We start from the raw sequence: 15,274 nt of genomic DNA on the forward strand, positions 1-15,274 counted from the left end.
ACACTTATCTCATGGCATCATTTGCTTTGAAAATCTCGCAGGGAGGCAGTCCCCTCCACCCCCACCACTGCAAACACAAAGCATTTTCTTTTACAGTGATGCACAATTGCAACATCTAACAACACCTGACATTTGAATCTGGATTTCTTTATGCAAAATGCTTTAACATTTGCCTGTGGTCACAGGCGCGCATGGTGTAACGCTGACTGTACAGTGTTGTTATATCTGCTGTTGTTTCCATCAAAGGGCATCGGTGATGCTCATTTCCACCTCCATGTTTTTATCGCTGACTTTTACTAGAGTAACTTGAGTGCATCATTCCCTGTTAAAAAACTCATCACGCCTCAGTTCAGGTGACCGTGAGCATCACCTCTTCCCCTCTGCCAGTGCCAAACAAACCTCCTCAAACCACAATCATGACAAATGTGATGCATACACTAACACCAGCAAATAAAAAAATACTACATTTCCAAAAACCTGCAGTCATGTGATACAGAAAGCCCTGCTAATCAAATTCACTTGATTAAGTGTGAGCACCTCTATAAAAGCAGCGTCTGCAGTTTGTTGGTCTGTATGTGTTAACGCAGTCTTCCTAGAAGGAGACATCTGTGCACTACTCAGAAATAAGAACTCAATCTGAGACTGTACAGGCCTCAGTCAGCCTGTTAAACTTAACATTCATCATCAGTACAATTAGAAACAGACTGAACAAGTGTGGCTTATTTGGAAGGGTTACCAGAGAAACTCTGCTCTCTAACACAGGGGTGGGGGAACTCCAGGCCTCAAGGCCCAGTGTCCTGCAGGTTTTAGATGTGTCCTTGATCCAACACAGCTTATTTAAATGGCTAAATTACCTCCTCAACATGTCTTGAAGTTCTCCAGAGGCCTGGTAATGAACTAGTTATTTGATTCACGTGCGTTGACCGGGTGAGATCTAAAAGGATGATCTGATATCGTCGTGTTGGTGTTGTGGCCACATCATCATAATAAATGTTGTTCCAGGTTTAACATTGCAAGTGACCAATCACCAGAGATGGGCAGCAACGCGTTACTTGTAAAGCGTTACTGTAATCCGATTACTTTTTTCAAGTAACGAGTAAAGTAAGGGATTACTATTGCAAAAACGGTAATTAGATTACCGTTACTTTCCCATAGGAACGCTGCGTTACTGCGTTACTGCGTTACTAAAACCGTGATTTTTTTTGCAAGAATGTCTCATGACAGTGACGTAAGCAAGTGCGATGTTCGTGACAACAGCTGTGTGCAGATCAACAATGGATAATATATCGAGTGCGGGAGAGAGTATGAGCGTGCAGCGTTTAAAGCGTGGAAGTACTGACCTTACTTTGAGTTTGATTTCATTAAAAGTGACAAAAACATTAGTGTCCGTTGTGTGTGGGAAGAAAACTTCTTTTTACAGCGAAAAAACTCCCCTAAACTTCCAAGCAAGCACCGAGTGCGCTACCACGTAATGGGAAACTCACAGAGAAACTCGCGGATTCTTCCACTGACCGCTGCAGCACACCTGCACCACGGTAAACCTCCGCATACCCCACTCCTGCCTTACAGGTGAAAATAGAGCAAAAGGGCCGCTAGTCTTTGATTTTATTTATTTTCTGATGTGTTTTATTTGCATCTATTTGAAAGACTGAGTGTAAACACAAAAAATATATATATTTTATTTGCTGGAATGTGCAGAAAATAGGTTTAAATATAAAACAAATTTCTTCCAGTCAGAGAATTTTGCATATAATTACATTTTTGCTTCAGGCATAAAGTTAAAAGATTAAAACTAATAAAACAAGTTAAAAAAAAAAAAAGAAGAGACTTTTCCATTAGATTACATTTTGTATGATGGATTATGTAGAAAAAGTAGAATTGGGCTGAAAGATCTATCGCTTTATCACCTATTCAGGTTGTAAATCGTGTATTTAAAAAGTAGCTAAGTAACTAAGTAATTAATTACCTTTGAAAATAAGTAATCAGTAAAGTAACGGGATTACTTTTGGGGGGAAGTAATCAGTAATTAGTTACTGATTACTTTTTTCAAGTAACTTGACCAACACTGCCAATCACATTGTTGTGACATAATACTTTTGCAAGCCAAGGGCTTCATTCATTTATGAAATTCCAATTTTGCAAGGACAATATGTATAATGTTTACCGTTTATTAAAGAACAGTATCCTGAAATGCAAAGAATTCAAATTGCTGGATCAGCGGACAGAGGCGGTTTCTCACAAGTTAAGTAGATTTTTTTTTACGGCGTTTTTTTCCGAAGTCGCAAAAGTATGACATCACAACAATGTGATTGGTCACTTGCAATGTTGAACCTGGAACAACATTTATTATGATGATGTGGGACCAACACCGACACGAGGATATCAGATCGTGCCGTCTAAAATCTGCAGGACACCAGCCCTTGAGGCCTGGAGTTGTTACCCCTGCTCTAAAATAAGCACGACAGCACGGCTTAGAGTTGTACAAAACGCAAGACTTCTGGAACGATGTCCTTTGGACCTACAAACCAGAGTGGACCTGTTTGTCCATGATGCACAGCAGCACATTTGGAGAAAACCAAACACCTCATACTGACTGTGAGCACGGTGGTGGAGGGATGGTCTGATCTATATAAATGAAACTCAAGTGAATGATCTCCTCTGTATATCTGGAGTTCTAGAGTTAAATGCGAGGCTAAAGCTTGGACTAAACTGGGTCATCAACAGGACAAAGATCCCAGCACACAGCAGCAAACCTCAAACACAACGGCTGACAAAGAATCGCTGGTGGTGGACCTTCAGGGACCTGCGCATAAACGAATGCTGCAAACCTCAACGAGCTGAAGCAACGCTGTGAAGAAGCATCTCCCAGATGTCCTCCACAATAATGTGAGAGATAAATTCACACAGAAAACCATCGCTGCAACTTACTGCTGCTAAAAGTTGGTCTACAATCATGCGAGTACCTATGTGGTAACCTAAACATCATCAGCATTTCAGTGGACAGCACAGTACACGAGGTTGTGGAGGTTTTGGTAAAACTAACCAGCAGTTAGTTCACTGTAATGTTTGTGTTAATGAAAGAGAAAAGGCTGCACGAGCCTCGGTCTGTAGTCACCGTCAGTCTCTCTCCTACACACGCCCTCTTTTTCCCAAAGGATACAAGCAGCCATTGTGCAGCTCATCTCTTTAATGGAGTCTCAGACATAACCTTATCGGGACATATAATCTTTATGGGACATTTCTCAAATTCCCCGCACTGACATCAGAATAAAAGTGAAAGGAATGCTAATTACTCAACGCCCACAAGCAAATTACGGGAGACGAAGGGGAAAAGAGTCAGAGGGAGAAGAAAGGAGGTCATGGGGTAGAGAGAAAGAGAGAGATGGAGTGGGAGATAAGTGGGAAAGAGTAAGAAACAGGGAGAAGATGAGAAGTCAGGAAGCCAGTATATCCAATCAGAGATTCTATTGTTTCTGCTATTAATAATGTATGAATAAATGCCAGGCGGTATGCATTCGATTAGTATAATTAGACACCCAGGGCTATACAATTTCATTGGACAGCAGAATAAGTAGGTACACCAGTATTAAACCAAGTAAGTGTGTGTGTGTGTGTGTGTGTGTGTGTGTGTGTGTGTGTGTGTGTGTGTGTGTGTGTGTGTGTGTGTGTGTGTGTGTACACATGCAAATGGTTCTGAGCCAAAGCATCTCCGTAATTATGACAAATGGCAACAGCCAGTCCATTCAGCAGCATCGCTGCATGATGCAAGCTGTACAGTGCTATGCCATTATCATTGAACCAAGCATACTACAAGTCACATATACATTTTGCCATTTGTAGGAGACACTAATCCGAAACATTCAACCCCAGGGTGCTATAGCGCTCCGTGTTTAAAATTAAAATGGCAGTAGATGTCACTGAAGTCATATTGCAGTTGGCACATCGTGTGGACTCCCTGGATTACAAAAAAAACCCAAACTACACTGTCAGTGGAAAATTGTCAGCTCTTGCACCGCGGGGGTACTGTTCCAATGTTGTGACACATAAATAAATACAGGGACTGAGCTGGATTGTGGGAACAATCCCAAAAGCCCTTCTTGGGTGCCAAATAGTTAACACAGATAGCAAATGACAACTGTGGAGGAAAAACGCAAACATTAGCTGGTCAAGCTTACAGTAAGTCCGAGTGCTCTCAACTCAGCAGCACAGCTGAGTTTCCACAGAGTCGTTGGTCTGTGCGACTCAAACGCCGTCTCAGACCGATTCGATTGGGTTTTTAGGCAGGTCATTTTCAAGCTGTCAAAAAGGTGGGGACGGGGTGAATGATTTCCTCTGTGGCCGACTTATATAACAAATCACCAGCCAATCAATGATATCTACAGTCTTAAGCAAAGCCCTAATGAAGACTAATGCCGATCTGATAAGGACTCAAGAACTCAGACTTGAAAGAGAAGAGGAAACACTCAGACGGGGAGTGTCGAGTTGGATGCTGGTTATAGATAGATACTGACCCTCTGCTGCAGGGGTCTCGGTACTTTGCATGCAAATAGAACACCTCCTCATCAAATGAAGACGTTAATATGCTCTGAAATGCTTTTGTCACTTATTACCGTTGCCATGGCTCTCGCTTCCTCCTCTCCTCGGTCCAACTTTTCTTCTTCCCTTTACCATCTCGTTATGCTCTCGCTTCTCTCCCGCGCTGCCTTAACCCCAGTCTTGATGATGTGCATGTTCTCATTGTGCTTCTATCGCACAGCTGTGAGGTACTCGCGCTAAAAATTTGGATGAAGAGTTGAAAGAAACCCGAGATTATGCGTGTCCTAGATATAGCGAAAATGGTAATGAAATGGAGCGGTATTAATGGGAACACAGCGGTGGTGGTTTGGGTATTTATGATTGAAATATTTAACAGGGAGGGTTTTGAGTATTATGCAGGGGTATCAAACAGTACTCAAGCAGTAGTCTGTAATATAATCCTTTTTCACACTGGTCGCATTGAAAAGCCTGCAGAGGAAGAAGGAACACAAATGCGATGTATTTCGACTCAAATCCTATTATTACCATTTTATGAGGCAAATTTTTCTTTTTGACAAAAATGTGGTGTTTGCAGGTAATGTGTGTATTTTTCCTGTAATAGCAATAGCTCATGTGATTACTTTGACATGTGATGCACGGCAAACGCTCAGTAACTGACCCACAAAGTATAACCTAGCTGCGCGCTTGTATGGTATTTCAGTTTCATTGCTTCCATCAACAAACTGGAGACTTTATACACTCGCCGCTTAGCACCAAATACCAGCAGGCAGCTGAAAAGCCAGATTTTTACTTACTGTAAGGAGTTAGTGGAGAACAAAAGCAAGGGGTGAATAGTGGATGTACTTGAAGGTGGACAGGAACACTACTCCATATAAACGCTCACTTTCTTCTGCTCTGCTTGTGAACAACTTTTTCTATTTGCAAGCTGCTGCCCTCTTGTTACCGCTAAAGCTAACACTAGCGCTACCAGTGCCAGAAGCTTGTTTTCATTGTGAATAAAGGTCTGCAGATGTAACTCAGTGGAGACAACAAAAACGTGAAGGCTTTAACAGTGAAGTAACTTGTGTTAGAGGAGACACACACATGGAAAGAGACTTTGAAAGAGGGATTAATGTTCCAAGAAGTACTCCTTCGCCTCAGGGCGAGCTACACCAGGTTGACCTTCAGGGTTTTGTACATGAGGCTGCTGCTACATGGAAAGGGATATAAAGCATGCAGCAGAGTATTTTGTGAATGTTCTACTTAAATATATCTCATAGATTTCCCAGGGGCCGGCCTAATTGTCATATTAGTGAAAGAGGAGAGGCTGCTTTATGGAGTGTGCACAATCAATGACAGGTGATAGCCCGATGCTGCTTGGATCTCCTTCAGTCAGGATTCAATAAGCAGCGGGGTTGTGTGGAAGTAAGGGAATGAAAAATAAGACGTGAGAACGGAGGCTCAGGAGGGAGGGTTTAAGGCAAAGATGGAAACAAACTGCAATGAAACAAAATGAGGCTGGAGAACAGAGAGGACAAGGCAGGACAAAGAAGAAGACAAAAATAAGGCACCGCAGGGAGCGATGAAGGGAACCAGAGGTGAAAGAGAAACAAGCGAGGCATTCAAACGGAGACGAGGAGTCACACCGGAAATACAGACGGCGAAGCCAAAGAATGTGCGGAATGAGAGAGACAAAGAGAGGATGAGCGTCGCCAGATTTATCTTCACCCTGAGCCAAAAGCAGACTAGTGGGAAGAACTTATGGCTCTGCACTTTTCTGGTTTTCAACTCATCTCAAGCGATGACATCTTTCTTTATCTCTTAACGTGCACATCTAAGTAACATACTGGAAAAACATGTGCTAACGTACCATAAACATGCTAATGGATTATCAGACTGTTATATTAATCTGTGTACCCCTGAGACCCCGACCTTTTAAAGTCAGTGATTCAGTGTATTGAAGACATAATTAACTAGACGAACAACTTCCTGCAAATCAAAGACAAAACGCTTGTTATTAGGGCCAAGCTTAAAACGTGACAGGAAACTTCTCTAGAAACACACAAAGGTCATAAATCTGAGCGGTATTGTTGATTGCAACCTTATGTTTTATGGCAAAGCCTCAAAATGTTGGCTTTTGTGGCCCTGTTTTTCTTCCTGTTGCAGGGTTTTGTAAGACCCAGCCCCCCGTGTTTCTTACTCATTACATTTCCCAAATGTGATTATGACTCTTTGTCTCTTTATTCGCTTGCTTGTTCCTCTTTTATAGTTACTTCCTGTTCACTTTCTTGTGTTTCGTCTTATTCCTGCCTTTGTGATTGTCTGGCCTCTTTGATTAATTTCACCTGCATGTTGTTCCCTAATAAGTTTCCTGTGTATTTTAATTCCAGCCCTTCCTTTATTTAAATGTCAGTCCTTCTGCTTTCTTATCTGCTCGCGTAGCCTGTAATTTTGGTTTTTGCTTTTCATTTTCTTCCTCTGCACTTTTCTGCCAGGACCCTGCAGTGCCTTCACTTCTTCTTCTCTGTTTCATTTAAGTGTATGCATTTATGTGTTGTGTTTGATAGATGTGGGCATACCTGATTAATGCTAAAGGAAAGATCATGAAAAAACTATTTAAGGGTAGTACAGCTAAGGTCAGATAACTAAAACAGCGTGAAATCAAAGAGTGGACGTCAGAATTATCCTTTAGGCACCAAATGTTTAAGGATGGTGGGATGATGAACTCCTGCTCTATTATGGCTGCAAAATTCCTGCAGCGGCTGATTCCTGATAAGAAAACAGAAACGTAAAAGCATCACACCTGCTCCCGGAGCTCTTATTTCCCTCATTGGGCTTCTGATTAATTACAGACATGATTAATATTGGACTTTTTCAACACAGTAGCATTCGGCCAATCGGGTGCAAGCTCATTTTTACAAGACTTAAATCAAAAGCAGTTGTGTTTCGATCTGTTTTTTAATTTTATTTTACTGAATATTCAACGGGCTCCAACATCAACAGTGTAAATAACAGATTGGAAACATTTGTTTTCCCCGTGGTTGTTTTTCTCTTTAAACTGTGTTGTGTTTAAACCGCGTCTGGTTGTTCTCCGAGTCTCTGCCGGAATAAAACCTCGTACATTATGTTCTTGCGCTTTTGGGAAATGCACCTTAAATCTGCTGTGCTCGCTCAAGACAGCGATTCCCTCTCTACCATGCTGACATACAGCACGTACGCCGTACACTTTAGATGACATGCACACAACAAAACACACCTCCTTTGGGCATTGTGCCTCCTCCGAGCCCGGCCACTGTCTTGCCTCCTCTCTCTCTTCCAGGGCTAATGTAAACATTATGTCGGAGTTCCCTCCTCTGCAGTGAAACACACACAACTTCTTCTTGGGACTTGAGTGACCCGCGGTCTGTTTACTAGAAATTTGCATCAGCATGAAATCCCAGAGCCGTAAGAAAGACAAAAATCACACACTTTTAAAGGAAGAGAGGAAGAAAGTCAAAGTGGTTAAAGAAGAGAGAAAGGGGAGGCGGTGTACAGAGTCAATGAAAAATGAAGAGTGACCTTTTTCCACAGAACACTGATTTTCCCATGTGCTGACAAAACGGCAAAGATTTATGTGGTGAGAAATATGTGCAGCATGAGCAGAAGGACAAAACGTTTCTTTAACACTCCTCTTTTATCAGACTCGAATCATGAGAATGTCTCCTCTGTCTCTGCTACCTGACTAGTACAGTATCTCCTTTGTGTGTCTAATAGATGTATAATTTCAAAGGATTTAAAGGTTGGAGCTGGAATAAGATAATCTTTGACTCTTTCCTCTTACACGTGAATGTGCTCCTATTAACGGGTGAGAAGGAGCTCGATGAAAGACCGCATGACGGCGCACAAATGTAATACTTGTAATAGCTTATTGTTGATGAATGGATATCTTTGAGTTTTTCTGAGCTCTCCCCAGAGTTGTGTCGCTGTCATTAACCTTCACAGTCCTCAAAATTACAGCTGTGAAGACATCAGGAGACAGTCACAATCTAGAAGGAGCAGAACAAAGAATTTGCAGCGCTGGCTGGCTGCCGACGTCTGCGGGTTAATTATAGGTTTGCGTTTCAGGAGGACTCTCCAACGAAACCCGCAGAGATAACGCTTTTATTCTTCTATTTTCCATCCAGCGTGTTACCTCTCCGTGCTCAGCACACCTTTTTGCGTCTGAGCACCTCTCGCCATGGTGGACATCGAAACAGCGACGCATAAAACACGGAGAAACGTGGTGTCACATCACAACAGCAGGGATAGCCCTGACCTTTTGGCTTCCCACCAGTTTACAGCCATCATTAGCAGGGCAGAGATCAGGGGCCAAGGCCATAAATCAAACTCAAACATCCATGTAGGAGAAACCCAGCTATACTGCAGTAAAAATGAAAAGAAAACACACTCTCAGACCGGTGGGAGTCTAAAAGTAACTGCATCCATCAGGACTCGTGGCTCCATAAAGTCAGTAAAGAAAAAACATAAGTGGCGATAATCTCCAACATGGTTAGAACAAAATACAGAAACCTCGCTAATGGCAATAAGAGGTTCTGCAGCATGACAGGACCTGGCTTGATGTGATTATTCTGGAAAAAACCCACAAAGGACATGTATTATCCTACACAAACACACAGAAGTAACTCGACGGGGCAGCATGCTCCCATCTGGAGACTGCTCGGCCTTTCTGCTTTTGAATCAGGAGAGCTGGATTTATCGTAATGGCAACAAGCGACTGTCAGGGGGCGAGTAGGGTCACACGGCAGGAACAAAGCAGGACACTTTAAATGGAGGACAATCCTCACTTTTTTGCACAGTAACACTTATTTGAAAGCGTGCTTTTCATAAACGATGCTGCTGCAAGCGGTGAATTCCTGAAGTCACAGAAACAACAAACGCTGAAAGTGGTGTCTTACAGATACACGAGGACAGACATCTCGAGCTCTGAGAGAAAAAGATCCCCCGTAACTTTAAACTCTGGTTTGCACAGTCGTGATGTACAGAGTAACACGACAACTAATCACACGCATTGGATGACAAACCGTGTGAGAAAGGACAAAGACGAGAAACACGGTGGTCTCTGAAGAAAGACAAATCGCAAGAATCTTAGACCTCTCTAGCATACGTCCTTGCCCTGTGCAGGAAGCCTGCACTGTTTGCTTTCAAGGATGAATGCTAGAGTTAATGATGAAATAATTCAGCGAGCAGAGCAGCTATACAGGCCACACGCTATAACATCCAAGAATAATGTTCCCTCAACTGTGTCCAGATTTTTTTTTTTCTTTTGCAAATGTTGCAGGAAATCATCTCGTCAAAGGCGCCGCTGTGAACGCCCCCATCATAAACAGCTTCTAAGAGACAGGGGCGCACTGCAGAGTATCTTCTCTCAGCAGACGGCTGACAGATCAGGCCTGGCACCAGTAAAGATATAAAAAAGAAGTGTACCTGCAAGTCCTCAGCTTTTGATTTCACATTGACACTCGCACACACGCATGTCCCTGTGCGCAAAATCAGCATACACTCGTTCTCCAGGATTGGACTCACACACGCATCTCCTTCCTCCTCCTTCTGACCCCGTCTCCTCACCTCCTTTGTCCTCTCCCTCCACCGATCAGCCAGAAATTCCAGTGTGAGTTCATGCACTACAGTAACTCTGGGTTCCACTTTCTGCTCTGGCCTTCCCTGTTGCTTTGAATGTCACACCTCACACACACACACACACACACACACACACACACACACACACACACACACACACACACACACCGTGATGTCAATCAACAGTCGTCTCCAGCTGACGACTGTGCACACAAGGCAGCTGTGAACAAAGACACACTGCTCTGTGTGTGTCGAGGAGCAGCTCCAAACTCAAAACAAACAAACAGAAATAAACACACGCGCACACACATGCATTTTCATTGCATTGCAGGCATAACTCCAAGGCCTGGCTTTGTGCAAGTTTGATCCCCCTCACCATGTCTGAGGAGCTGAGATGTTAATCGGCGGAGGAGGCTGCCAGCTCAGCCGTATACGTCTATCTCTCTTGTTCTTACTCCCCGTGTTTCCGTCTCCGCCTCTATCTGCATCTATTCTCTCCAATCTGTCTTTGCTCGAATCAAACCTGCACCTCATTGTATTTATCTCGCATTCCTCTACTTCTCCTCCTGTTCTCGCTCGAGCTCTCGTCCCATCACAACAAATCATGTCTGTCTTTTCGCTCCTACATTTTAATGCACCCTCCCACCCCACGGGGTTAGACTGATGGGATTTAAAATACTAAAGAATGGATGGCTTATTTAGAAGAGGCCGGGTGAAGATAGCTCACTTTTACCCACCCGCCTGACATCTTATTGCCCTCTTCTTTTTCCCTCCCTCCCTCGTCAACCTCAGGTCTCTGCCACCTCCGTGCTCTGATGGTTTGGCGTGTGTTTGTGCTGAAGTAGATTTGGTTCCGGTGACTGGATGCGGGTGAGTAGCTGTGGGATGCTGGATGAGTTTCACAGGACGGGTTTTTATAGAATGAGCTTTGAAAGCTGAAGGGCAGAAAGAAAGAGGAAGGGAAGATGGCAAGAGCAGAGGGTTGTGTGGAGAGGCATACAGCAGCTTTGTGTGTGCAGAGACACTTCTCAACTTAAAGTCACAAGGCAGGGGAGTGAAAGGAGGTGGTCAGCTCATGAGTGCAGACACTGATAACAATGGTGAGACAGATGACAAGGGATTGGAGCAAAGTGGGGGCAGAAGAGAGGAAATTAGAAGAGAAGAAGAGCGCTAAGTGCAGTCAATTTAGCGACCAGATCATTCAACAGTGTCACATGTGAAAAGCGGATGCACAAAAGAGGGCCTTTAGCCTTATTAAACAATAGCGCAGAGACACAAATTAAAGAGCTGTAGTTCGCTCGACCTGAATCACCCGGGCAGGCGGTCAAAGATGATGTCTTCTGGCTGTCCTCATTTCTTTATGTTACCCCACAAGGCTCACGGGCTTGGCCTCCATTCTTAAAAGTAAATGCATTCACATGACACACTTCACAGATAACATCCCAGCAGGGCTTTTCTCTGCTCACTCACCCAGCAACATCCACTCATATTTGCATAAAACGGGCTCAATCGCCTCCTCGCTGGTGTACGTGTTTGGCGATGTTTCATTTGCAATCCGCCACCTTCCACGGCAAATACGAGCGATGAAAGCCGTTTCCTTTGGAAGTAAAAGCCACCCTGCCTCGCACATCAACTTAATTCAGTAAAAACATGTGCAGGGAAATACAGGGGTGAGCTCGCACCTTACAGCTCAGGTGAGCTCTGCAGGACATTCACGGCACTGACTGTGCAGTGCAGGCTGGAGTACAGAACATTCTCAAGGATACGTGAGCTGGAAGGCTGTACGGGGAAGCGATTGTCTCTGTGTTACCTGTCATGAAGTCAGTGGAGAGGAATGAGGCAGCTCATCTGGGCTTTTAAAAAGCCACATAACAAAAACAAGAATCAGCCATCAGCCATTTGTGCGCCATCAGCCCTCACGCTCCTCGCCCCATTAAAGCCCTGGACTTTGTGCTCCTTCCATTCCAGCAGAATACTAGACATTACTTTGTTCTCTGAATACCACAGTAAGTGGTTCATTCATTGATTGGTGTTTCTGGGGGCTTTTGAGCACCAGGGTATAGGAGACAGGAGACAAGCCCCCTGCTGCAGCTGTTGACAGTGGCTGCCATTTGAAAACAACTGAGGAGAGGACAAACAGCGAGGTGCTGAAGTAATTCGCCCGGACTGGATTCGGGAGAATTTGTATTCTGCTGAGTGACAGACTGCACTGAGTTTGGAAAAAGCGTTCAGATTTGCAGCTCCTTCGCCTGGAATCAGCTGCAGGATCAACGAACACTAAAGAGCCACTTCACCTGCACGCCATCAGCTTTTACTAATTCTTTATGCACAGTGAAGTTTGCACATTTTGGTTGTTTCTGTATGAAGAGAAATTTGCCTCAAAAATGTTACAAATGTGTATGATATGATCCACATCTTTAATGAGTTTCTATCCTGGTTAAATGAAATAAAAAAAAACAAATTCTAACAATCTGTACGAACAAAAAGATCATTCACGTGGTTCACATATAAAGCACCTGCATGAGCCACATCTCTTTAAGACCCGCTTGTTCTACTTCTGCTAAAGTTTACAGCACTGTTGAGAGCGGCTCTGAACAGCCGTGAGAAAATGTAAATGTGACGGGTGTAGGTGGATCTACTTAAAGCTGCAAACGCCTGTAAAACAGAGCACGGCCTCGGGCCGCTCTGCTCTCTGGACTGTCACAGATATCGTCAGCGTTGGTCTGCACGTAGGCTCGACTGGTAAAGGATCTAAACTCCTTACTGTGTGCTTCTCAATGACACAAATGCAGTAAGAGGTATTCTTGTCAGTTTATTACTGGGGAAAGAGCACCCAGTCCATTTAAGCAGCTTCCACTCCCACTCAGACAGCATCTCACACTGGGCAAAAACAAACCTCCCTGTGGGAAGTGAGTCACGTGATGCAGCGAGGCGCATGATGTTGAAACGCCTGATGTAAAAAGCTCTATATGAACTGTAAATCATGCAAAATTGAATAATGTATGGGTTCGTTTTCAGCTAATCAATTAACAGCAGGTGGCGGCGGTTGATTTTTTAAGCGTGCTGCTGCACGTCTCTTGATGTTTCGCCATCTCTCTTTATGCGGCCAGCCGTGCGTACCGAAATAAAAGCAAAACGCAGCTCGACTCGACTCGAATTTTTTAAATTAAACCTAACAAAAAAAAGTGACAGCAAAACTGTAAAGCAGTCAGACCACGGTCTAGAAAATACTGAGAAGCACCACGAAGACTTTGGCACACATGAAAGTAAAGAGCATGTGCTGTGTTGTCAGTGCACATGGCAATTAGAAGTGAAGCAATGCTCGGGGCCTGGATTGATCCAACAACAACAGCCAACAACAACCTGCCTGTTATTGACAGATCTCTGGGGTTTCGTTGCTGCATAGAAGCCCAGAGGCCACTTTGCTGGGCACCAGCTTTCTCTCTGTCTCTCCCTCGCTCACTGTTCTTTGTGTGAAAAACAGCACTGTTCGATATCGCCTCATGAACGTCAGGCTTGGCTTTCCCATCAACAAAGAAATACAGCCTCAGAGAAGGAGGCTGTTATTATTTAATGCTAACACTGGCATTGCAGTTTGATAAAGACCTTCCTCGCCTTTGGAGCTATGGCTTAGACTCTGCACGCTGGATATAAATTCAGTTTCTTTTCTATTAATAACGTGCAGATGATATTTCTGACTCAGAGCACTATTTGAAATATTTGCTCATCTTGGATCAAAGTTTTGCAAAACAAACGTTGCCACATTTACAGTCAGTGCCAACCCTGTTAAATATGGCCACAGTTTCACACAGTGAGGTTGGCACATATATGAGGAATCACCGTGAACCGGAAACTCAGTGCCAAAGAGACTGCTCCAGACACTTAATCTACAACACTTTTTACTACTATGACTTTATGTGAGGTGCATTTTTATACAATGACATACATTTTATACATCATATAACAGTGTCATACCATGATATCAGTGGCACAACACTGAAATAAGCACAGGCACTCTGCCCAGCTAGAGCAACATCTCAGCCTTTGATGGAAATTAGCTAAAAAAAACCCCAACCAGTCACAACTGGTTCTGCTGGAGCTTTCTTCCTGTTGCAATGGAGTTTTTCCTTCCCACTGTTACCAAGTGCTTGCTGATAGGGGGTCGTCTGCTTCTCTGTATGTTTGTAGAGGCTTTACATTACAATATAAACCACATTGAGGTGACTTGTTGCGATTTGATGCCCTCTGAATAATTAACAAATTGAATGGAATTTTTTTATTTAGTATTTAAGAACTGATAGGATTTTTTTGTATATTATCATAAATATTCCTTCCTAATTTCCTTGAAATATCAATATATTGTCCATCCCTAGTGTGTTGGTATTTCAAAGTCCCAACCATGGATGGATGGATGAATGGGGAGGCCTGAAGCGTGGGTCATGTGCTGTGTGAATATTCGATAAAAAGCACTTAGGAATGAAAAAAAAACTGCAGTACGAATGGGTGAATGAGACTCGTAGTAGAAAGCACTAAGCGCTTTATGAGTGCCAGTCCATTTAACTATTCAAACATACTATTGGCTGCTGTACGGGAAGCATTTTTGGTGTCTGAGGAAAAAGAAAGACAGCTGCAGTACACCCTTAAAATCCACCACAAACGATACAAACGATTACATGTAATGGCGTTATTAACAGCGTTACTTTTATCAGTAACAAGTAATCTAACTAATTACTATTTCTATTGTTACAACTCCGTTACTGTTACTAACAAGAAACTGTCTACGTGAGTAATCTGGACGCTACAGCTTTAAGCAGCTGCGCGCTCCCCGACGATCACTTTTTGGCACAACACCTGGAGCTAAGGGGGCAAAACAATCGCATGAGTGCTGTTGTTTGGCTGAGGAAGAATAAAGTAGTCGTGGTAAGCCAATCACACGACTACTTCAAGATGACAAAGCAACAAGGTGATAACCAGAGTCATGATAAACAATATATATACGCGGCGTTTTTTCCTCAATAGTTTCGCCACGTTTAACTTCTAAAGATAAGGCTTGCATGCAGTCTGTGCTTATGGCGGCATCTTATTGAATCCAGAACACCTGATTGTTCTGTAAATAGTTTGAAATGGTTATAAAAAAAAAGGG

The 15,274-nt window shown here is 43.4% G+C and overlaps 1 protein-coding gene across 1 annotated transcript in view; it reads right to left on the reverse strand.

Annotated features, from left to right (window-relative positions):
- Positions 1-15,274, reverse strand: part of sema6bb (sema domain, transmembrane domain (TM), and cytoplasmic domain, (semaphorin) 6Bb) — a 134,719-nt gene that overhangs the window by 76,206 nt on the left and 43,239 nt on the right. The window lies entirely within an intron of this gene.

The sequence above is a fragment of the Aulonocara sp. 'chitande type north' Nkhata Bay genome, linkage group LG23 (assembly GCF_057382095.1).
Source record: "Aulonocara sp. 'chitande type north' Nkhata Bay isolate Kocher_YH1m ecotype deep benthic linkage group LG23, A_spYH_male_GT1.1, whole genome shotgun sequence".
NCBI lineage: Eukaryota > Metazoa > Chordata > Actinopteri > Cichliformes > Cichlidae > Aulonocara > Aulonocara sp. 'chitande type north' Nkhata Bay.